Below are 24,379 nucleotides of genomic sequence, written 5' to 3' on the forward strand. Positions count from 1 at the left end.
AGTGCCTGGCAGAGGGTTCATCGAACCATTTTCATACTAATTCTCTGCCGTTCCACTCTCGAATGGCGCGTGGGAAAAGGAACACCAAAATCTTATCGTTCGAGCTCTGATTTCTCTTATTTTATTATGATGGTCATTTCTCCCTACGTAGGTGGGTGTTAACAAAATGTTTTCGCATTCGGAAGAGAAAGTAGGTGATTTTGTAAATAGATCTCGCCGCAAAGAAAGCCGCCTTTGTTTCAGTGACTGCCACCCCAACTCGCGTAACTTATCACTGACACTCTCACCCCTATTGCGCGATAACACGAGAAGAGGTGCCCTTCTTTGCACTTTTTCGATGTCCTCCGTCAATCCTACCTGGTAAGGATCCCACACCGCGTAGAAATATTCCAGCAGAGGACGGACAAGAGTAATGTAGGCTGTCTCTTTAGTGGGTTTGTCGCATCTTCTAAGTGTTCTGCCAACAAAGCGCAGGTTTTGTTTCACCTTCCCCACAATATTATCTATGTGGACTTTCCAATTTAAGTTACTCGTAATTGTAATTCCTAGGTATTTAGTCGAATTGACAGCCCTTAGATTTGTGCGATTTATTGTATACCCGAAATTTATCGGATTACTTTTAGTACCGATGTGGATGACCTCGCACTTTTCTTTGTTTAGTGTCAATTGCCACTTTTCGCACCATACAAAAATTCTCTCTAGACCATTTTGTAATTGGAATTGATCGTCTGATGATTTTAATAGATGGTAAATTACAGCATCATCTGAAAACAATCTAAGGGGGCTGCTCAGATTATCACCTAGATCGTTTATGTAAATCAGGAACAGCAGTGGGCCTATGACACTACCTTGCGGAACGCCAGATATCACTTCTGTTCTTCTCGATGATTTACCGTCTATCACTACGAACTGAGACCTCTCTGAGAGGAAATCACGAATCCAGTCGCACAACTGAGACGATACTCCATATGCACGCAATTTGGTTAATAGTCGCTTGTGAGGAACGGTATCAAACGCCTTCTGGAAATCTAGGAATATGGAATCTATCTGAGATCCCTTGTCGACAGCACTCATCCTGAAGTTCTCTGCAGTGTCCTATGGATAATGTACTGTTGATACGGTGATTTGGCCGTTGAATCAAACTGTTAGCCTTGGCGGTCACCTAAGGTGTTATTCGCGAGGAAGAAGTGTCTACCAGTACCAGGTTTTGCCTTCGATTTCATTTTAGCTCACAAAATAAACAACACAAGCATGATATTATCCATTTTATCTGACGCATAATTCACAACATGGAGGAAAGTAATGGAAAAGCACTTGGGGCCTTGGCATGACTCCTGTGTATAGTACTCATACTGTAGCTATATTAATTGAGTACTTGAATTATTTGGAGGAAGGCTTAAAAATACGTGACAAAGTTGTACGTTTATTAATATATACGTAATTACAAATGTACAGTTCCGATGCACGGAGATTGCGACAGACGGTAGGCAACCAGGAAGCCAATTACTAACTTCAGTTTCTTCCTGCCATCATTGAGTAGAAGCTTGTGGAAATTTGTTCAGATAATTATCCTTTAACTGATTCAAAAATGGTTCAAATGGCTATGAGCACTATGGGACTTAACATCTGAGGTCATCAGTCCCTTAGAACTTAGAACTGCTTAAACCTAACCAACCTAAGGACATCACACACATCCATGCCCGAGGAAGGATTCGAACGTGCGACCGTAGCGGTCGCGTGGTTCCAGACTGAAGCACCTAGAACCGCTCGGCCACACCGGTCGGCCTTTAACTGGCAGTGACGTATAAATCCGTGCACAGATTGCTTACGAGGTATACAGGTGGTCAGAAACAATCTGAAAAGCTTGTCAGGGTATTACACGGTAGGTTGTCATGAGAAATAATTGTTAGTAAAAATTTTGATATGTTACGTCGTTTCTGAGTTAATTAGCATTGAAGTTAACCAGTCAGGCCGTTCTACATGCAAATTCAAGCGGCTCGTCAAATACAAATTAGTGTTAGTTGTTCTCATAGCGCAGATGGTAGCGCACGAGACTGCTCAGCCTATGGCTCGGATTCGGTCCCTACTACCGGCCCATGTCCAGTTTTCGTATCGCTCTCTCGTTCGGTTTTAGGAAATCGAGAAAAGTACAAGTCTGGCGACGCCATCTCTGGCGGGCCGTTTCAATTTGCGCCCGAGACGGCCTGATTGGATCACTTCAGTGCTAATTACCTCTGAAATAGCGCAACGATTTTTTTTCTGAATAGTTATTTCTCAGTACAGCCTACGTTACAAGCTTTTCAGACTGTTTCTGACCACTCTGTACATGCGACAGTCGCTGGGCCAGCTAGGAGTGCTTAAGCCTCCTGTTGTTCAAGAGACAACTGAGTATCAAATCGTACGTTTCATTTAAAAGATGTCATTCTGTTATCCAACTTAGGTTCTCTGCAATTGTGAAACTAGGTTGAAACTATTTTTTTAGTTTATACTGGTGTAAAGTGTGACACTGTCAGTGAAAAACATTTGAGAAAGAGAGACAATATTTTAACAACATTTCTGGGAACATTATTTGGGAATAGGATACATGCTACATGTCGATAACTGGTGCACAAGTCCATTTCCATTTCCACTGTTTGCTTGTAAAAGGAACAAATGCAGTAAGTACGGTTTTGATGAACAGGCTAAATATGCTAAAACTGAAGGCAAACTGCAAGGAGGTAAAATTAAATTTAGCTCGACGTACGCTATGATGACTTTGAAGCGGGATGAGAAAAGAAATGTATGTATGTTGGCCACGGGCACACAGCCAGAGTCATAGCATGTGAGAAAATGGACCACCAAAATAATTCAGAAGAATTTAAACCAAAACGTTTATTGGATTACAACGAGTCAATGGGTAAGGTGGTGAAATACACGATGTTAGCTCAACGCAACGTGTTCGCAAAACAATGAAACGTTACACAAAACTCTGTTCCTACCCATTAAGGGTGCAAGTGCAGAATTACCATGTTATTTACAACATTTATCGTAGGAAAAATACCCCTGTCGCCGAATCACATCTTAGTCTCATTCCTTCGTCACAACCAAGAAAGGAAATCACCAGTAGGCTGTCAATCAGACTAGGAAAATCCATAGCGGCTTCGAGAAAGGCACTTTCCAAGCGTTGTTGTATCTTCAATAAAACAAAAACGGAATGTAGAAAGATATTATATGCAGTAAAAATGAAAATCGAAGGGAATCACGTTGCTGTTGTTAAAATTATGACGTTGGACTGTGTGTCGTTCTTTGTATCGAAATACAACACACACAAAAAATTGTCTGGAATGTGATAGTCTGAGAAATATCAACAATAAGGAACATTTAAAGTGTATTTTATCTCAAAATATTTTAGGAGATTGATTATGATAAAGCATTTCTTGTATCATATCTCCAATTTTCATTTTTTACAGAGATACACGCGGTCATGCCCAGAGCATACGATTTCTTCAGCTTCCATCATTATAGTACATACAATATTAGTTGGAGGCGACATTAAGATACCGAGTATAGACTGGGACTTCATGGATTCACTGCAGATGGAACGGACAGACAGACTTGTGAAGTAGTTTCGAACATGGTTTCCGTAAACTGCCTTGAGCAGCTTGCGTGGCAGACCAGACACAATGGAAATATTTTAGACCTTGTAGCTACAAACAGGCCTGACCTCGTCGACGATGTCAGTAGAGAGAAAGGGATTAGTGCTCATGATGTCATCATAGCAGTGATAGTTAGTAAAGATAATAAAACTATCAGGAAGTATAGGAGGTTCTTTCTGCTGGAAACGTCAGATAAGAAGATGTCAGAATCACACTGTTTTGTTAGACAATGATTGGGCATCATTAAGTTCCAGTATGACGGACGTAGAGGAATTACGGGCAAAATCGATACTGACTGTAAACCGCGCTGTGCAGAAGTATGTGCCGAATAAGTGGATTAAAGACGGAAAGGACCGACAGTGGAATAATAACAAAATTTACAAAATGCTGAGGAAGCACTCTCGGATCAAATACGACAGCGCAAATGACAGACAAAAGTTAGTAGAATTTAGTGCTTCTGTAAAAAGATCGATGCGCGAGGCATACAACTTCCACCGTCATACCTTATCAAAAGTTCTTGCCGAGAACCCGAAAAAAAAAATCTGGTTATATGTAAAATCGCTAATCAGGTCGAAAGTTTCTATACGGTCACTTGTTGACAAGTCAGGTGCAGCAGCAGAATACAACAAAAGAAAAGCTGAAGTTTTAAATTTTCTACTTAATGAAACATTCACACAGGAGAATCGTTCAAACATACCATCGTTTGACCGGCGCACGGACTCCCATGTGGAAGACATAGTAATAGGCATTCCTGGCGTAGAGAAGCAACTGTAAAGGTTGAAAACAAATAGGTCGCCAGGCCCGGATGGGATCCTACTTTGGTTTTATAGAGAGTACTCTACGGCAATGGCATCTTACTTCGTTTGTATTTATCGTGAATCTCTCGCCCAGCACGAAGTCCCAAGCGACTGGAAAAAAGCGGGGATGACTCCTGTATATAAGAAACGCGCAAGAACGGACCCGCTAAATTACTGTCCAATGTTCCCAACAACAGTTTGCTGCAGAATTCTTGAATATTTTCTGAATTCGAATATAATAAATTTCCTGAAGACTGAAAAGCTTTTGTCCACAAATCAGCAAGGATTTTGAAAGCATTGCTCGTGCTAAAACCAGCTCGATCTTTTTTCACATGATATCTTGTGAGCCATAGATGAAGAGCAACGGGCAGATTCCATATTTTGAGACCTTCGGAAACTGTTTGACACTGTACCCCACTGCAAACTTTTAGCGACGGTCCCAGCATACAGATTAAGGGGAGGTTTGCTATCTTTTGGTTACAAAAATCTATATTTTTTAAATTGCATTTTTGGATCCATAAAAGTGTTTAAAATCCACCCCTGAAACGGTTTTTCCGAATACGGAACGGAAATTCTTGTTATTCGCGGTTGAACAAAAAAATGCACCTGCCTGAAATCGGCCTTTATCACGCACCAGGTTTTTTTTCGGGAATTTCGACATTGTAGCCGCGAAAAATTATTCTGTGTGCTTGCCCATGACTAAGACTGATAAAGTGGTCAAGGAGCTTACGACGTACTACGGCTTGGCAATCCGACGGCATTCCAATTCGGTAGAATAGATGAAGATGGCAATTTGGGCAACGTATTTCCACAAGTTTTCTACGGATGACCACCCACAATACCAAAAATGTCCGGCTGGGGAAACTAGTTGGTGCAAGTGGCGCATTGCAGAGGCTACCGGACATCTGGACGAATATCAACACGACCAGCCGCTCTCCAAAGAAGTTCAAAAAGTGCTTCATCCGATCTACGAGGCCCTTTCGGAGGACGAGGTATTGTACCGGTGCTTGGGAGGAAACACACAAAATTCAAAGGAATGTTTGAACGCGTGTGTTTGGAAGTTAGCCCCCAAGCATTTGCATTCTGGTGCGAAGACTGTGGAGACTGCGACTTTCCTGGCAGTGAGCAGCTTCAACCAAGAGCATTCAGCAATTCTGAAGACCATGACAACGATGGACGTCACACTGGGACTCTATTCGACGCAGTTCGCCAAGCATTCGGACGACCACCGGATTCAAGCGGCCGAAACCCGCTTGTCAACGGCCGTACGAGCGGCTCTGGAGCAGGGCAGGATGGCCCAGATCGAGCAGAACGCCCTCTGTGAGGAAGGGGAAGGACTAGTTTATGGACCCGGAATAGCAGATTGAAAGTAAGTTGCATAATATTGCATTTATATGTAGTGAAAAATGACTTTCTTTATCGCGCGGTATGGTAGCTTCAAATCCACTGAACCGATTGGCATGATTCTTTATTTCCGACGAAGCTAACCAAATTGTGTAGGAGTTGTACCACTTTTATTCCGATCCATCAACTATAAATATTTTTACTTGGCCAACGAATTCGAAAAATAGATGAAAAAACCCCATTTTTCTTCAAATGGCCGCCATTTTGTTTCCTATGGTCCAAATAACTTAAGCGAGATACAGCTCCTAAAGAATCTTATATACTTAGCTAACGTCAACTCAATTTTGATTTCAGACGATCCGGCTGACCTGTGACATACCGCGCGTGGAGGTCCACATCGAAATTTTGTTTCGTTCCGACGGCACTTCCGCCTCTACTCTTCGTCATTTCCGGCCAAAAAAATTCCAATTTGTAGAGGAAATATCAGTAAACATTTTGACTAAATTTGACATTGATAATTATAACACAACCAGAGAAAAAAATCTCAAAAACATGCTTCTTTCGGGCCAAAGACCGTAAACCTCCCCTTTTAGTTCCCAGATGCGTGAGTGGCTTGAAGACTTCTTATGTAATAGAACCCAGTACATTGTCCTAGACAGTGAGTGAACGTCAGAGGAAAAAAAAATGGTTCAAATGGCTCTGAGCACTATGAGACTTCACATCTGAGGTCATCAGTACCCTAGCACTTAGAACTAGTTAAACGTAACTAACCTAAGGATATCACACACATCCATGCCCGAGGCAGGATTCGAACCTGCGACCGTCGCAGCAGCGCGATTTTGGACTGAAGCGCCTTAAACCGCTCGGCCACTGCGGCCAGCGTCAGAGAAATAGGTATCGTCAGGAGCGCCCCTGCTAAACGTTAGGACCGCTCTTATTTTACATATACACAAATGATCTGGCGGCCAGGGTGAGCAACAATATTCTGTTTTGTGATGATGCTGTGATGTACGGGAAGGTGTCATCGTTGAGTGACTGTAAGAGGATACAACATTTCTTGTTGGTGTGATGAATGGCAGCTTTCTCTAAATGAAGAAGAATGTAAAATAAAGCAGATGATTGGGAATAACAACCCGGTGATGTTAGAATACGGCACTCGTAGTGTGCTGCTTGACATAGTCATGTTGATTTAATTTCTAGGCGTAACGTTGGAAAGCAATATGAAATGGAACGAGCACGCAACGGCGGTAGTAGGGAAGGCGAATGCTCGACTTCGGTTTATTGGGAGAATTTTAGGAAAGTTTAGATCATCTAAAAAGGAGACCGCCTGTAGAAATCAAGTGCGACCCGTCCCTGAGTACTGCTCGGGTGTCTGCGATCCCCACCAGGTCGGATTAAAGGATGACATCGAAGCAATTCAGGGGCAAGCTGCTAGATTTGTTGCAGGTAAGTTATTTCAAAACATGAGTATTACGGAGATTCTTCAAGAACTGAAACGGGAATTCTTGGAGGGGAGAGGACATCCTTTTTGCGAAACGCTTTTCAGAAAATTTAGAGAACCGTCATCTGAAGCTGACTACAGAAAGATTCTGCTGCCGCCAACGAACATTTCTCATAAGGACCACGAAGATAAGTGAAATTAGAATACTTACGGAGGCATACAGAGAGTCGTTTTTTCCTCGCTATGTTTGCGAGTGGAACAGAAAAGGAAACGACTAATAGAGGTACAAGGTATTATCCGGCAGGCACCATATGGTGGCTACCCGAGTATGTATATAGCTGTAAATAGAGGTGTCAAAATGCAACTCAAACAGGTACTCACAGAAAGTGTTCGGCAAAGGGAAATTATGAAGTTCAAAGTTGATTTTCATAAATTCCACCTCCGACTTCGATGCACTTCGGAATTCTCTTAGAAACACCACGTGTGGGTCTTCTGAGATGGTGTTTGTGTTCCAATCAGTCGATTGGGCCAATTGTGTTACCACATAGTCTTATAGAACCCCGTAAGCTACATTTTCTTGAAAATGAGCTTCAAGCAGTATTGGAAGATGTTACTCTGGGTACAACGATGGCTATATTATTGCAACATGAGGGGACCCCTGCACATTGCAGTAGTCACGTGACACAGAGTCTAAAACTAACAATCTGCGGATAATGAATCGCCAGAAATAGTCACGTTTCTTGGCCACCAACGACGCTGGACCTTGCCCTTTAGAGTTTGTGGGTGGTTGAAAGGCAATGCGCTAAAGGAAGAGGCAGACACAAGAGACGAATAGATTCATCGGACTATGAGTAGTGTTGCCCTCATAAAAGTATGCCAAGACACGCGGTGCTGTCAAGCAAATTCGAAAGTGGATTTATGAAAATCAGCTTTGAACTTACAGTCATTGCCTTTGCTAAGCACGTTCAGTGAATATTTGTTTGGGTTACATCCTAACAACTGTATTTTTCCAAATAATAAAAATTGGGCGTATGTTACATGGAATGATTTATGCGAAGTAGTTTGTACTACCACCTTCTAAATTTACTGTTCCCGGGAAACACCCCGCATAATAAAAGCCTGCGATGACAACTTAGCGCAGAGAAAGATGGCGGTCACCACAGTGGGCACTGCCGCACGGAGAGACAAGACGCCAGACCTCACACGGCAGTAAGTGCTGTTAATGTTGAGTAGGTAAAGGCTCATCAGTGTAAATGAGGTTTGCAGCAGTACACGCCAATAAATGTGGTGCCAAATAAGACAGAGCACGGCATGTATAACAGATCGTGAGGTGGAGGAAATTGAGTTTTGGAGGACTCCGTCAACTCGCCCAGGCAGGCGGACAAGCGGAAAGTTAAAATTAGACTGGGAGCGCGGCAACGGGAGAATTACAAAGGCGGCGTCGCCGTAGCCAGCGGTCACCGATTTCTCGGAAACTGCACACTCTGCCCCTGTAGCCGGACCGGAAAGCTGGGCCGGCCTTCAGCCGAACCGACAAAGACTGCTACACTGGCAACCAAACGCTACCGGTGCAGAATCCTACAATCCTTACGCAGAGCAGCTCCCACGCGTTTCTTTCTCACGTCCCCCGCGGTGAGACCGGCGGCGTGGGCGTGACTAGCATAAACCGGCAGCCAGGGAAAACTTAGACTTTGCATCCTCTCTCTGTGTGTGTCTATCTGTCTCCCCCTCCCCCACTACATGCCGATAACTGCAGTTTTTTGTTTTTGTTTAATCCTCATCGCTACTTAGAGTGCTTATTGAAACGGAAACTAGTTTACAATAAAACAAGAAGCACACATTTCAATAATTCCTCCTTGTAAGGTACATTTCTGAACATGGAACAACACAGTCTAAAGTCCCACTGCTTGCAACAATAACGCGATTCCTTTGCCGTTGTTTCATTGCCAATCAGTGTAAACCTTCACACAAAACAACGAACCAATAACATGCTCTTTGCGCTTTAGTTACAGTGACTGTTTCCATAACGAGAATGGCTCCATCTTGTAGCCAAAAACAAGACACAGACGTCTTGGTATAAAGTGAAGGTAGGAACTGTTATTCACCGTAGTCCAATCCAGGTCTGCTTATGATTTCGTTTCTTACAGCTCCGCTCACTACCATTTTGTTGGCCTATCGTTTCGTTTCTTCTTTGTCCTTCTGCAGGGGATGTCAAATTAAATGCCTTTCAGCCGTCAATTTTTAACCTTATTTTAACTGGCAACCAGTTTCAGCGTTTTATTACGCCATCTTCAGGCCCCTGACCGACATGTAGGAAGAATATACCTCGGTTGTGCTCAAAACAGGGGCCAGCAATACTGGCATTGTAGATATTTGCTACAGTGATCTCTTCAACGATCACCTACCGACTCGGTGATGGTCGAAGAGATAACTGTACTAAATATATACTACTACCAGTATTACTGGCCCCTGGTTTGAACACAACCGAGGTAGATTCTTCCTATACGTCGGTCAGGGGCCTGAAGATGGCGTAATAAAAAGCTGAAACTGGCTGCCAGTTAAAATAAGGTTGAAAATTAACGGCTGAAAGGTATTAAATTTGACACCCTCTATTAAACTAATAGTTGGATAATATTCAAACATGTCTTTATCTTCCTTTTCTGGAATTGGAATTATTACATACTTCTTTAAGTCTGAGGATATATATATATATATATATATATATATATATATATATATATATATATATATATATATATAATATCTAGCACATCACGTGTAATACGCGCATAGCGGCTAGGGCGGGGAAGAAGTCCAACGTTCACTCGGTGTGCTTGCCGGGGGGCCTTGTCCAGGATGTGCAAGAGGCTCTTCCGGCGGCTATCGAGCGTGCGGGGTGCAGCCAGCTCCAGATTGCAGATCTGCAGTTCGCAGCTCCAGATTGTTGCGCATGTCGGCACCAACGATGCCTGTCGTCGGAGTTCTGAGGAAATCCTTGGGTCCTTTCGACGGCTGGCTAAATTGGTGAAGGCGGCCTCCATCTCTCGAGGAGTGGAAGCCAAGCTGACGATCTGCAGCATCGTACCCAGGGTGGACCGGGGTCCTCTGGTTTGCAGTCGAGTGGAGAATCTAAACCAGAGGCTACGTCGACTCTGTGACGAAAATGGTTGTAGATTCCTCGACCTACGCTATGGGGTGGAAGGTTGTAGGACGCCCCTCGATAGATCAGGGGTGCACTACACACATGAAGCAACTACATGGGTAGCACAGTACTTGTGGCGTGGACATGGTTTTTTTTAGATTATGTTCATCCCCATGGAAAACAAACCGCTGGCCCGAAAAATTACCAGTTCATGACACTGATGTGGGTGTCCAAACTGTAAAAATTGTTAGTTCGCCTAAACAGGTAATTCCAAAGGATTTAAATATGCTTAATCTCATGTTAGTAAATTGTCGAAGTGTCTGTAGCAAGATCCCCGAGTTAATCTCCGAAATAAACAGTAGCAATGCCAATATTGTATTAGGTACCGAAAGCTGGTGGAAACCAGACATAAGAAGCAGTGAAATTGTGAACTCTGATTGGAGAACGTTTAGGAAGGATAGTACTGATGCTATAGGAGGTGGTATGTTCATTCCAGTTAGAAGCTGTTTAAACGCAGTTGATATCGATACTGCGTCGGACTGTGAAATAGTCTGGATAAACCTGTCAATCAGACAAGGATCGACCATTGTATTAGGATGTTTTTATAGACCACCAGCATCCGCAGCAAACGCCGCAAAACGTTTCAGGGAAAGTCTTGAATACATAGGAAGTAAATATCCAAATTATCCATCTAGCATCCATTAACTGGGAAAATTGCACGTTTATCACAGGGGGCAGAAGCAAAGATTCGTGTGAAGTTATTCTAGGAGCGCTCTCAACATACAACCTTGAGCAATTGGTTAGAAAACCAACCCGAGATGCAAACATATTAGATATCTTGGCGACAAACAGACCTGATCTTTTTGAGGAAGTTAATCTAGAAGAAGGTATTAGCGACCATAATGTCGTTGTGGCTTCTATGTCAGTGGAAGTTGGTAAAAAAAAAAAAAAAAAAAAAAAAAACAGCGTAGAGTTTTCTTGTTTGTGAAAGCAAATAAAAGTGTTATTAATGAATATCTTCATAGTCAGCACTCCCCGCGGGACACAAAGATATTGAGCATCTTTGGTCGGAAATTAAAGGTATTGTTCACCACGTGCTAGAGAAGTATGTGCCTAGCAAAAGTATAGGGGAGGGAAAGAATCCACCTTGGTACAACAAACATATTAGGAAGTTGCTGAGAAAGCAGAGAATTTTGCACAGTCGTTTTAAACGTAGTCACTGCCCCGCTGACAAACAGAAATTATGCGAAATGAAACCAACTGTCAGAAGGAGAATGAGAGATTCTTTTAACGAATTTGAAAGCAATATTTTATCTGCAGATTCTAAAAATAACCCCAAAAAATTTTGGTCGCACGTAAAATCTATGAACGCTACAAATAAGTCAATACCTTTTCTTGCTGACAGTACAGGTAATGTAACTGGTTATGATAAACAGAAGGCCGAAATTCTAAACCTAACTTTCAAAAACTCATTTACGATAGAGGACTGCAGCACCATTCCCCCTTTCAATTATCGAACAAACGAAAGGATGGCTGACATAATGTTTAGTGTATCTGGGATGGTAAAACAGTTAAGATCCTTAGACGCCAGAAAGGCATCTGGCCCAGACGGTATCCCCATAAGATTTTATGTTGACTATGCTACAAATATAGCACCATCGATCAGAGATCATTGGAACGGCGGAAAGCTCCAAGGGACTGGAAGAAGGCCCAGGTCATAGCTATCTATAAAAAAGGTAGAAAATTGGATGCACATAATTACCGGCCAATTTCACTGACATCGATTTGTTGTAGAATCATGGAACATATTTTGTGTTCAGACATAATGACCTTTCTAGTCTCTGAGAAGCTCATCTGAAGAAATCAGGACGGTTTTAGGAAACAGCGGTCATGCGAGACACAGCTGGCCATCTTTGTGCATGATATAGAACAGGCTCTAGATACCGGCTCCCAGGTTGATGCCATATTTCTCGACTTTCGAAAGGCGTTCGAATCAGTTCCGCACTGTCGCTTGCTACAAAAAGTGCGCGCTTACGGTCTATCCAATAACATATGCGGTTGCATAGAAAGTTTTCTAACAGACAGGGAGCAGTATGTCGTCCTGAACGGGGTAACTTCAACAGAAACAGGAGTGACTTCAGGTGTGTCCCAGGGCAGCGTAATAGGTCCTCTGCTTTTTACGATTTACATAAACGATCTGGTTGATGGTATTGACAGCGGCCTTAGACTGTTTGCCGATGATGCTGTAGTCTACAGGAAAGTAGTATCACACGAAAGTTGTGAACAAATCAATGAGGATTTGCAGAAAATAAATGCGTGGTGTAATGACTGGCAGTTATTTCTCAATATTAGTAAGTGTAATCTACTGCGTATAAAAAGGTGAAAATCCCCGTTAATGTATGAGTACAAAATAAATGACCAGTCTTTGGAAGCGGTAACATCATTCAAGTATCTGGGTGTGACTGTTCGAAATGATCTCAAACGGAATGATCAGATTACACAAGTAACGGTTAAGGCGAACTCTAGATTGCGGTTTATTGGTAGAATCCTGAAGCGATGCAGTCCTTCAACAAAGGAAATAGCTTACAATACGTTAGTTCGTCCAGTCTTAGAGTATTGTTAGTCTGTATGGGACCCTTACCAGTTGGGTCTGATTCAAGAGATTGAGAAGATCCAAAGAAGAGCGGCAAGATTCGTGACTTGTACATTTAGCCATTGCGAGAGCGTTACAAATCTCATAGAAAGTTTGAAGTGGGACACACTTGCAGATAGACGACGCGCTAAACAGAAGGGGCTGCTCTCTAAATTCCGAAATCGAATCTTCACCGAGGATGTAGAGCATATATTATTACCACCAACTTTCAAATCGCTTAATGATCATCATTCAAAGATAAGGCAAATAAGAGCTCGTACTGAGGCGTCCAGACAGTCGTTTTTCCCACGCGCGATCCGCGAGTGAAACAAAGGGGGGGGGGGGGGGTGAATACGACTTTGGCGCGAATTGTGCCCTCCGCCACACACCGCTTGGTGGCTAGCGGAGTATATATATAGATGTAGATGTAATAGATTCCTCATAGCTGGCTCTTCCAAGGATCTTAACACTTCTCAGAGAACGTCGTCTACTTCAGAGTTTTGTTTCGATTTGGGTCTTTCAGCGCTCTGTCAAATTTTTCTCGCAGTATGGCATCACCCATTTCATCTTCGTTTATTTCCTCTTCTCTCTCTATAATGTTGTATTAAAGTTCATTTCAGTTGTATGCCCTGTTATGTGTTCCTTCCACCTTTCCACCTTTTATCTTTCGCGTCTGAGCCCTTGATATTCAAGCAACTACTTCACTTTTCTTCAGAAGTCTCCTTAATTTTCCTGTAGGCGGCGTGTTACATTTACCTTCACGTGTACATTTCTAGAGCCTTACATTTGTCTCCTAGCCATTCCTACTTAGCGATTTTACACTTTCTATCAATTTCACTTTTAAACGTTTGTATTCATTTTTGCCTGCTTCGTTTGCAGCACTTGTACATTTTCTCCTTTCGTCTATTAAATTCAATATCTTGCGTGTTATCCAAGGATTTCTGCTGGGATTTGTGTTTTTGCCTATTTCATCTCGTGCTGCCTTCACATTTTATCTCTGAAAGCTACCCATTCGTCTTTTATTGCATCCTAATACTTGTTTTGAAATGCTCAATAGTCTTTGGTACTTCGAAATTATCCAGGTTCTAACGCCTTAATATCCTACCTTCCTGCTGTTTCTTCAGTTTTAACCTACAGTCCATTGCTAATTATGATAGTTCACCTCTTTACCCTGGAACTGTTTTGAAATTTAAAATGTGGTTTCGAAATCTTTTAAAATTACATAATCAATCCGAAACCTAGCGGTGTTTCCAGATCTCTTCCACGTATGCAGTCTTATTTCATCATTCTTAAACCAGGTATTAGCAATAATTAAAGTAAGGTCCGTTCAGTGTTCTACCATGTGGCTTCCACATTCAGTTCTTTTCCCACTCCATGATCTCCTACTATTTTTCCTTCATTCTTTTCCTATTATCGAATTGTAATCCCTCGTCACAATCAAATTTTGTTTTTCTGCCTCATTGAATAAATTTTTTTGTCTCCTCATACTCATTTTCAATCTGTTAATCATCTGCGGAGCTAGTAGGCAGATAAACGTGTACTTCCGTGGTGGGTGTTGGCTTTATGTTTGTCTTGGTTACGATAATGCTTTCATTAAACTGCTCTCAGTAACTTACCCGCATTCCTATTTTCTTAGTCAAGGTTAGATCTACTCCTGCATTACCCCTATGTGGCATTGAATTTGTATCTCCCTACTAACTTCACCAGTAGTCCTTTTCGTTCTGCCACCGCACTTCACTAATTACCACTACGTCTAGCTTCCTCCTATATATTCACCTTTGTAAATTCTCTACCTTATCTAGTAGATTACGGGTTCTAAAATTCTACCTCCGACCCGCAGAATGACAGTGTTGTTTATAAACACCCTCCTAAGTAGTCCAGGCCGAGAGATTTGAATAGGAGGCTATTTTACCTCCGGAATAAGCTGCTCCCTTTTTTCAGTAAACACGTGTTAGCCTGGCCTCTCTACAGATACTTCTCCACAGTGGAGGCACATACGGCACGGCTGTCTGTATTTTTGAGGCGCGCAAGCCATCGCACCTCGGCAAGAATTCATAGGGGGCATATGAGTGTAAAGATTTGTTCTTAGTATTTCACAGGACGTCCTGACTGCTGCTCGCTGTCACAGTTTCGTTACGATCGAGAAAATTCTTTTCCATGGATGCAAGGTCAGTAGTATGAGTGCTGAAACTAGCAGTTAGTCTCAGATCTTTGCAAGCGACAGGATTCGATAAGCTAAGGCGGTGGACGCAAATACACACATCAGCCAGAGCATTATGACCACCGACCAACTATCGATATAAACCTGTCCACGTGATAGCAGCGTCACCTAACGAGTAATGACTGCTAGTCAGGCACACGCACGGTGCATGTAGTATCAGTGAGCGTCCTGGCCGTGTGTGGAATGGGGAAGACTCGTGATCATTCTGAGTTTGACCAAGGGCAGACTGTGATGGCCCTGAGACTCAGCACAAGCATTTCGGAAACTGAACGACTTTTCGGGTGTTCGAGGAGAGCTGTGGTGAGTGTCTTCTACACGGGCGAAACCAAGGTGAAACCACGTCGAGACGTCGTGGGGTTGGGCGACCACCCCTCATTACAGATGCCGGACGTCGTAGGCTGGGCAGACTCGTTAAAAAAGGACAGGCGGCGAACTGTGGCGGAACTAACGTCAGACTTTAATGCTGGGGAAAGTACAAGTGTGTCAGAACACACAGTGCACAGAATACGCCTAACGATGTTGGCGCAGTGGTAGGGCGTTGCAAGGCGTGATGAATCCCGATACCTTCTTCATCACGCCAATGGGGGGTACGTGGATGCGTCGTCTTCCAGTGGAACGGCTCCTTGACATCTGTACTGCGGTACGGAGACAAGCTGGCGGCGGCTCCATTAGGCTCCGGGGAACATTCATGTGGGCGTCCATGGGTCCAGTGCAGCTCGTGCAAGGCACCATGACGTCCAACGAATATCGTACACTGATTACAGACCACGTACATCCCTTTATGACGATCATGTTTCCCGACGGCAGTGGCAGTGGCAGTTTCAACAAGATAATGCGCCATGCCACGCGGCCAGGCATGTGATAGATTGGTTCGAGGAACACAGTGGCGAGTTCCGGTTGATGTGCTAGCCGCCCAATTCACCAGTTCTGAAGCCGGTCGAACACATCTGGTATGAGAGGGAACGTTGCGTCGGAGCTCATCGCATTTCCCTTGATTTACGGGAAGTAGGTGACTTGTGTGTACAGATGTGGTGCGAATTTCCTCCAGCGATCTACCAAGGGATCATTGCTTCCAAGCCAGGACGCGTCGATGCTGTTATCCGTGCCGGAGGTTCAAATGTTTCAAACGGCTCTAAGCACTATGGGACTTAACATCTGAGGTCATTAGTCCCCTAGACATAGAACTAATTAAACCTAACTAACCTAAGGACATCACACACATCCATGCCCGAGGCAGGATTCGAACCTGCGATCGTAGCAGCAGCGCGGTTCCGGTCTGAAGCACCTAGAACCACTCGGCCACCGCGGCTGGCCGTGCCGGAGGTGGACATAGCGGCTATTAGGTAGGTGGTCATTATGTTTTGGCTGATCAGTGTATTTACCTGAGCCATGAGCTGTTCCGTGTAATAATGTCATTGACCTTCGCGCGTGGTCGTATTCAGTGTTCTCTACGACGTCTATGGCACTGGTGTTAAGCGGTGTCTACGTGTGTACGCACAATGATGCCTTCAGTCTACTCGCTATTCATATCCATCAAAAATCACGCGCCAAATTCAGAAACTTCACCCTGTCAGAAATACTGGTACCTTTGATCCGAAAGCTGACGACAATCCTTCTTCGTAGCTCGGATGGATCACTAGTTCTACGTTTGAAAATAGTGAGCGAAATGCTAGGAGATAAATCGCTGTTTTCGTATATCGTTAATTCTTTAAGGCACATCACCTGATATACAGCAGCTTTGGACGTTACTTCTGAAAAGTGCTGGTAATAATGCGACTCGACAGTGTACACAGATGTGTTCAATCGGATTCAGGTCTGGTGAGTTCGGGGGCCAGCACATCAATTAGAACTTGAGACTATGTTCCTCGAACCACTCCATCACACATATGACCTTATCACATGGCGGACTATCCGTCTGCAATCAGTGTACGATACTCCTTGGTCGTCATGGTACCTTGCACAAGCTCCACTGGATCCATGGATGTCCCCGTGAATGTTCCCCAGAGCAAAATGGATCCGCCGCCAGCTTGCCTCCGTCCCGCAGTACAGATATCAAGGAGCTATTGCCCTAGAAGACGATGGATTCGCGCCCTCTCATTGGCATGTTGAAGGTATCAAGATTCGTCATGAGACCATGCAACTCTCTCTGCCACTGCACCAACGTCCAGTCCCGATGGTCACCTGCCTATTTCAATTGTAGTTGCCAATGTCGAGATGTTATCATTGGCATATGCATGCGTCGTCGACTGCGGAGGCCCATCATTAGGAACGTTCAGTGCGCTGCGTGTTCAGGCACACTTCTGCTCTGCCCAGCATTAAAGTCTGATGTTAGTTCCATCACAGTTCGCCAACTGTTCTGTTATATCAGTCTGTCCAGCCTACGACGTCCGACATCTGTACTGAGGGGTGGCTGCTCAATCCCACGACGTCTGGACGTCGGTTCACTTAAATTTCGCCCCGTGTAGAAGACACTCACCACAGCACTCCTCCAACACCTGACAAGTCATGCAGTTTCTGAAACGCTCGTGCCGAGCCCCCGGACCATCACAATCTGCCCTTGGTCAAACTGAGATAGATCTCGCGCCTTCTCCATTACGCACACGGACAGCACGTTCACTGATACTACATGCACCTTGCGTGTGTCTGAATAATAGTCATTCTTCGCCAGGTGACGTTGCTATCCCCTGGACGGCTATATATCGATAGTGGTCATAATGTTCTGGCTGGCCAGTATCTGTTTCGTATTTTGATCTAGCAAGCAATCTTTCAGTATTCAAAATAAGAACTACGATTTGATTAAAACGTATCTGTAATTATATGGAGAAGAAAATAAAGAAGTGGGAAAAGCCACAGTAGTCGATAATCGTAAAACCTTTCATACAGCTGCAGGAAACACTCCATTACTTATAATACATTTGTTATTTACGAGAACTAAAAACAGCGCACCTATAAATGTCACATCATAAATTTAAACTTCAGCCACCAAAAGAATGAAGGCTAGATATCAGAGTTCTGAGGTAATTAGAGACGGAGCAGAAACTTTGATTTCGAAATTATAGCGGCATTTTTGAAAGTAACATCTTGACATTCGCCCAAAGTGGATTAGGGAAATCGTGACAATAGGGACATGGCGAACGCCGGTAAGAAATTGAAAACCACACCTGCTAAAACGGACCTAGAGTGTCGCCTTGGGTTTTGTTTCATCAAACAGCTTACTGTTTGTGTCCGTGTTTGCATACATCCACATCTACATGATTACTCTGTAGTTCACAAAAACAATTAAGTGCCTGGTAGATGGTTCATCGAACCACCTTCAACCAATTTCTCTACCATTCCACTCACGAACAGTGCGCCGGAAAAACAAACACTTAAATACTTCCGTGCGAGCTCTCATTTCTCTTATTTTATTATTATGATCATTTCTCCTAATGCAGATCGCATCCATCAAAATAATTACACTCTGCGTGGAAAAAGTTGGTGATTCATGAGACGATCCTGCCTCAACGAAAAACGCCTTTGTTTTAATGATATTCACCCCAAACCGTGTATCATATCCGGGGCACTCTCTCTCCTACTTCGCGATAAGACGGATCTGATTCAGATAATACAGATCTTCTTTGAATTTTTTCGGTGTCCTCCGTCAATCCTATCTGATGCGGATCCCACAAAGCACAGTAGTACTACAGAAGAGAACGGACAAACGGAGTGTAGGCAGTTTCTTCAGTACACCTGCTGCAGTTTTTAAGTGTTCTGCCAATAAATCGCAGTCTTTGGTTCGTTTTACCCACAACATTATCTATGTAATTGTTCCAATTTAAGTTGTATGTAATTGTAATCCCAAAGTATTTAGCTGAATTCACAGCCTTTCGATTTATGTAACTGATCGTGTAAGCGAAATTTAGTGGTTTCCTTTTTGTACTCATGTGGATGACTTCACACTTCTTATTATTTAGTCAACAGCCACTTTTCGCTCCACATAGATATCTCGTCTCAATGATTCTGCAATTGGATTTGATCTTCTGATGATTTTACTCGGCGGTAAATGATAGTATAATCATCAAAGAGTCTAAGAGAAATGCTCAGATTGTCTGGTAAATCGTTTATATAGATCACGAAAAGCAGAGGGCCGGTAGCACTTCCTTTGGGAAGGCCAGATATTACTTTTTTACTCGATGAATTTCCGTTCGGTACTACGAAGTGTGGCCTTTCTGATAGGAAACCGCGAATCTAGTCGCACAACTGAGACGATACTCCGTAGGCACGCAATTTGATTAGAAGTTGCTTGTGAGGAACGGTGTGAAAAGCCGTCTGGAACTCTAAAAATATGAAATCTATTTGCATCTCTTGTGTATATACTAAAATGTATCTAAGATTCCGTCTTGAGAACAACACAATTTGTAATTATTCACTGTATCCCATATTTTTTTCTTCAGTTTTGTATTGTCCTTAGTCGGTTTCTTTTTACTTTACTTGCCAGCACATTTGACTGCTCGTGTTGCTTTTGCCACGTTTATTGTAGGGGATATTTTTATACCGGTTGTTAACTGCAATACTTTCACAGCTATAGTAATTATATCTCCTACTTTTTAAATATCCGTTTTTGCTGTTCCGAAATTGTGCGATCTGTTGCAGTTCCTTCTTTATTTGACATTATAAATTGAAAACTGTACACGCGCTGCTGTTGTGATTTGCGACTACAGGCGCCAGCGTTAACGTGGGAGAAACCGAGAAACGAAACCAGGTGCGGGCTGACACAAATGAACAAAGAGTAGAAACTCAAGCTCTTTTTGAGGGTACCGTCGAGTACAATCGTCCCCAGAAACTAGTCGGTTGGTTGGTTCTTCCGGCCGTAGCCACTGAAGACAGCTGTTAACTTAAAGCATGGGCCTCTGTTGATCACGTCCTGGTTTACAGTACGTAAAATAAAGTGTTACGGCCTTGTTGGCTGGCAGACCCCAAAGGATTGGTTCAGCCGTCTAGTCGGAAAGGCTTTTGTTCCTCCACACACAGTGGTATATTTCCTTGAGGATATACACTACTGGACCTTAAAATTGCTACACCAAGAAGAAATGCAGATGATAAACGGGTATTCATTGGACAAATATATTATACTAGAACTGACATGTGATTGGATTTTCACGCAATTTGGGTGCATAGATCCTGAGAAACCAGTACCCAGAACAACCACCTCTGGCCGTAATAACGGCCTTCATACGCCTGCGCATTGAGTCAAACAGAGCTTGGATGGCGTGTACAGGTACAGCTGCCCATGTAGCTTCAACACGATACGACAGTTCATCACGAGTAGTGACTAGCGTATTGTGACGAGCCAGTTGCTCGGCCACCATTGACCAGACGTTTTCAATTGGTGAGAGATCTGGAGAATGTGCTGGCCAGGGCAGCAGTCGAACATTTTCTGTATCCAGCCCGTACAGGACCTGCAACATGCGATCGTGCATTATCCTGCTGAAATGTAGGGTTTCGCAGGGATCGAACGAAGGGTAGAGACACGGGTCGTAACACATCTGGACTGTAACGTCCACTGTTCCAAGTGCCGTCAATGCGAACAAGACGTGTAACCAATGGCACCCCATACCATCACGCCGGGTGATATGCAAGTATGGCGATGACGAATACACGCTTCCAATGTGCGTTCACCGCGATGTCGCCAAACACGGATGCGACCATCACGATGCTGTAAACAGAACCTGGATTCATCCGAAAAAATGACGTTTTGCCATTCGTGCACCCAGGTTCGTCATTCAGTACACCAACGCAGGGGCTCCTGTCTGTGATGCAGCGTCAAGGGTAACCCCAGCCATGGTCTCCGAGCTGATAGTCCATGCTGTTGCAAACGTCGTCGAACTGTTGGTGCAGATGGTTGTGGTTTTGGCAAACGTCCCCATCTGTTGACTCAGGGATCGAGACGTGGCTGCACGATCCGTTACAACCATGCGGATAAGATGCCTGTCATCTCGACTGCTAGTGATACGAGGCCGCTGGAATCCAGCACGGCGTGCTGTATTACCCTCCTGAATCCACCGATCCATATTCTGCTAACAGTCATTGGATCTCGACCAACGCGAGCAGCAATGTCGCGTTACGATAAACCGCAATCGCGATAGGCTAGAATCCGACCTTTATCAAAGTCGGAAACGTGATGGTACGCATTTCTCCTCCTTACACGAGGCAGCACAACAACGTTTCACCAGGCAACGCCAGTCAACTGCTGTTTGTGTATGAAAAATCGGTTGTAAACATTCCTCATGTCAGCACGTTGTAGGTGTCGCCACCGGCGCCAACCTTGTGTGAATGCTCTGAAAAACTAATCATTTGCATATCACAGCATATTCTTCCTGTCGGTTAAACTTCGCGCCTGTATCACGTCACCTTCGTGGTGTAGCAATTTTAATGTCCAGTAGTGTATGATACTTGTGTCTTATGTGTATTTCTTGAGTGTATGTAAGCGTAATGGCTGAATGTACAGTGTAGTGTGACGTTTGTGTTGTATGATGACGATGAAAGAAGGGAGAGGGTGAAACCCAGTGCCGACACATAGCCTACTCCTCTCAAATATCATCTAGATGACTACCGGACTTAACGACCCCATGCGACTGACGGATCAGTGTCACATGCCCTCACTTCATGAAACGCCACGGAGAGGTTCGGGATTTAACCCAGGATATTGGCGCAGAGGCTGGTGATACCGAACTCCGGGTCACCACCTCTCCTTCCCTTGCCGGCCGAATATTGGCAGTGAAAATTTCATCCACCAACTTGATTCCAACCGGCTGACCCCCAGAGTCGAGCGTCGCCGCACAGGCGTGCGTTAGCTAACTCGGCTACGGAGGCGGGTGAGGTTTCCACTCACACATTTATATCAGGCCTGATGCAAGGAAGTGGTTGCTAGCTTCCACTCGTGGAACGCATAGCCCAGTAGTTTTTTTTTGGCTTGGGAAAGACCAGCAAAGAAATTCGAGCAGGGGTCCCCATTCCGGCATAGCAACACTCAGCCTGCCCCCACCAAACGGCGCAAGGCCAGCAACTGTTAACACTATTAATAGAAAAAACTACATGGAACCTTATCTCGCGGCAACACCCGAAGGGAAACGAACACGCTTCCAACAGGGGAACGTGGGGAGGAGAGATCCTAGACTACGAAACGACATATTTTTTTGAATAGACAGTTCTCTCGACGTTAGTCATAGGTGCATCGAAGCTGTGACGATCGATTTACGATCAGTGACGTAGAACTTTGCAATTTCGCGTCTTGCCGCTGCGCAGTTAGCACTTAGGACTTGAATTCTTTGTGCAGTTCCTCTGCACCACCTATGTACTTATTGAATACTTGCTTATGCTCAAAGACAGAAAATACATAACAACTGTACTTCAGTGGTGGATCTTGGCATTTCTATTTATTCCAAGGTGTCCTCAATTAGCTGCGTTTAGTACAGGTATCCCTATCACAGGACATATATCCACCTCAGCGTCCAGCGTTAAGCTTACAGCAGTTAGCAGTTAGATGACCGCTCGCAACGCCTAAAGGTGACGCACATACGTTCAGGTGACAAAACTGCTAAGATCTTTACTACGCCTTGTACGCTTGCGCCGCTAACTGTATGGCAAAAATTTTCATTTATTATAACACTTTCATTACGTTACAGGTTCAACATTTCTGAAGGGATTTCACTGATTCAGTCCCTACTGTTACTATTCACGACATTTCAGTGAGTGTAATTCAACTGTTATGAATGACATAGCAGTTTGTGCAGAAACAGTGCGCATAATACGTGTACTTTGTAGACAACAGCTAGAGCAACCAAATATTCTTATGAGGGAAATAAAGAGAAATCCACTAAGGATAGTATAGCAGGGTATGTATGCGAAATAGTGGACAAGAAGAAATAGTGTTTCTCGAGTCTAGTATCTAGAGAACTTAACTGCCTTACGCTGTTCACAGAGGGAGATGCTGAGTTTGAATATTGGAGACCGTGGCTATCAGAGAAGAATGGCGTGGCCTGCTGTGTCGGCTGGACGGCAGCCCACGGTTTCACGGAAACTGCACGCTCTGCTTATGCTGACGCAAGGCTAGACGCAACGTCAGCGTAGCCACTTCAAGCTGTGGAAAATTCTAGAATCCTCAAATACAGGTGGTTACAAAACGTACTGAATATTGACAGCCTGCACATATTTCTATCTTGTGCCCTCTGGTATTTAGATTGCCTGACATATCTACGTTCTTACACTACTGGTCATTAAAATTGCTACACCACGAAGATGACGTGCTACAGACGCGAAATTTAACCGACAGGAACAAGATGCTGTGATATGCAAATGATTAGCTTTTCAGAGCATTCACACAAGGTTGGCGCCGGTGGCGACACCTACAACGTGCTGACATGAGGAAAGTTTTCAACCGATTTCTCGTACACAAACAGCAGTTGACCGACGTTGCCTGGTGAAACGTTGTTGTGCTGCCTCGTGTAAGGAGGAGAAATGCGTACCATCACGTTTCCGACTTTGATAAAGGTCGGATTGTAGCCTATCGCGATTGCGGTTTATCGTAACGCGACATTGCTGCTCGCGTTGGTCGAGATCCAATGACTGTTAGCAGAATATGGAATCTGTGGATTCAGGAGGGTAATACAGCACGCCGTGCTGGATTCCAGCGGCCTCGTATCACTAGCAGTCGAGATGACAGGCATCTTATCCGCATGGTTGTAACGGATCGCGCAGCCACGTCTCGATCCCTAAGTAAACAGATGGGGACCTTTGCAAGACAACAACCATCTGCACCAACAGCTCGACAACGTTTGCAACAGCATGGACTATCAGCTCGGAGACCATGCCTGGGGTTACTCTTGACGCTGCATCACAGACAGGAGCCCCTGCGTTGGTGTACTTAATGACGAACCTGGGTGCACGAATGGCAAAACGTCATTTTTTCGGATGAATCAAGGTTCTGTTTACAAAAAAAATGGCTCTGAGCACAATGCGACATAACATCTGAGGTCATCAGTCCCCTAGAACTTAGAACTACTTAAACCTAACTAACCTAAGGACATCACACACATCTACGCCCGAGGCAGGACTCGAACCTGCGACCGTAGCGGTCTCGCAGTTCCAGACTGACGCGCCTAGAACCGCTCGGCCACACCTGCCGGCCG

The sequence above is a fragment of the Schistocerca cancellata genome, chromosome 4 (assembly GCF_023864275.1).
Source record: "Schistocerca cancellata isolate TAMUIC-IGC-003103 chromosome 4, iqSchCanc2.1, whole genome shotgun sequence".
Classification (NCBI taxonomy): Eukaryota; Metazoa; Arthropoda; class Insecta; order Orthoptera; family Acrididae; genus Schistocerca; species Schistocerca cancellata.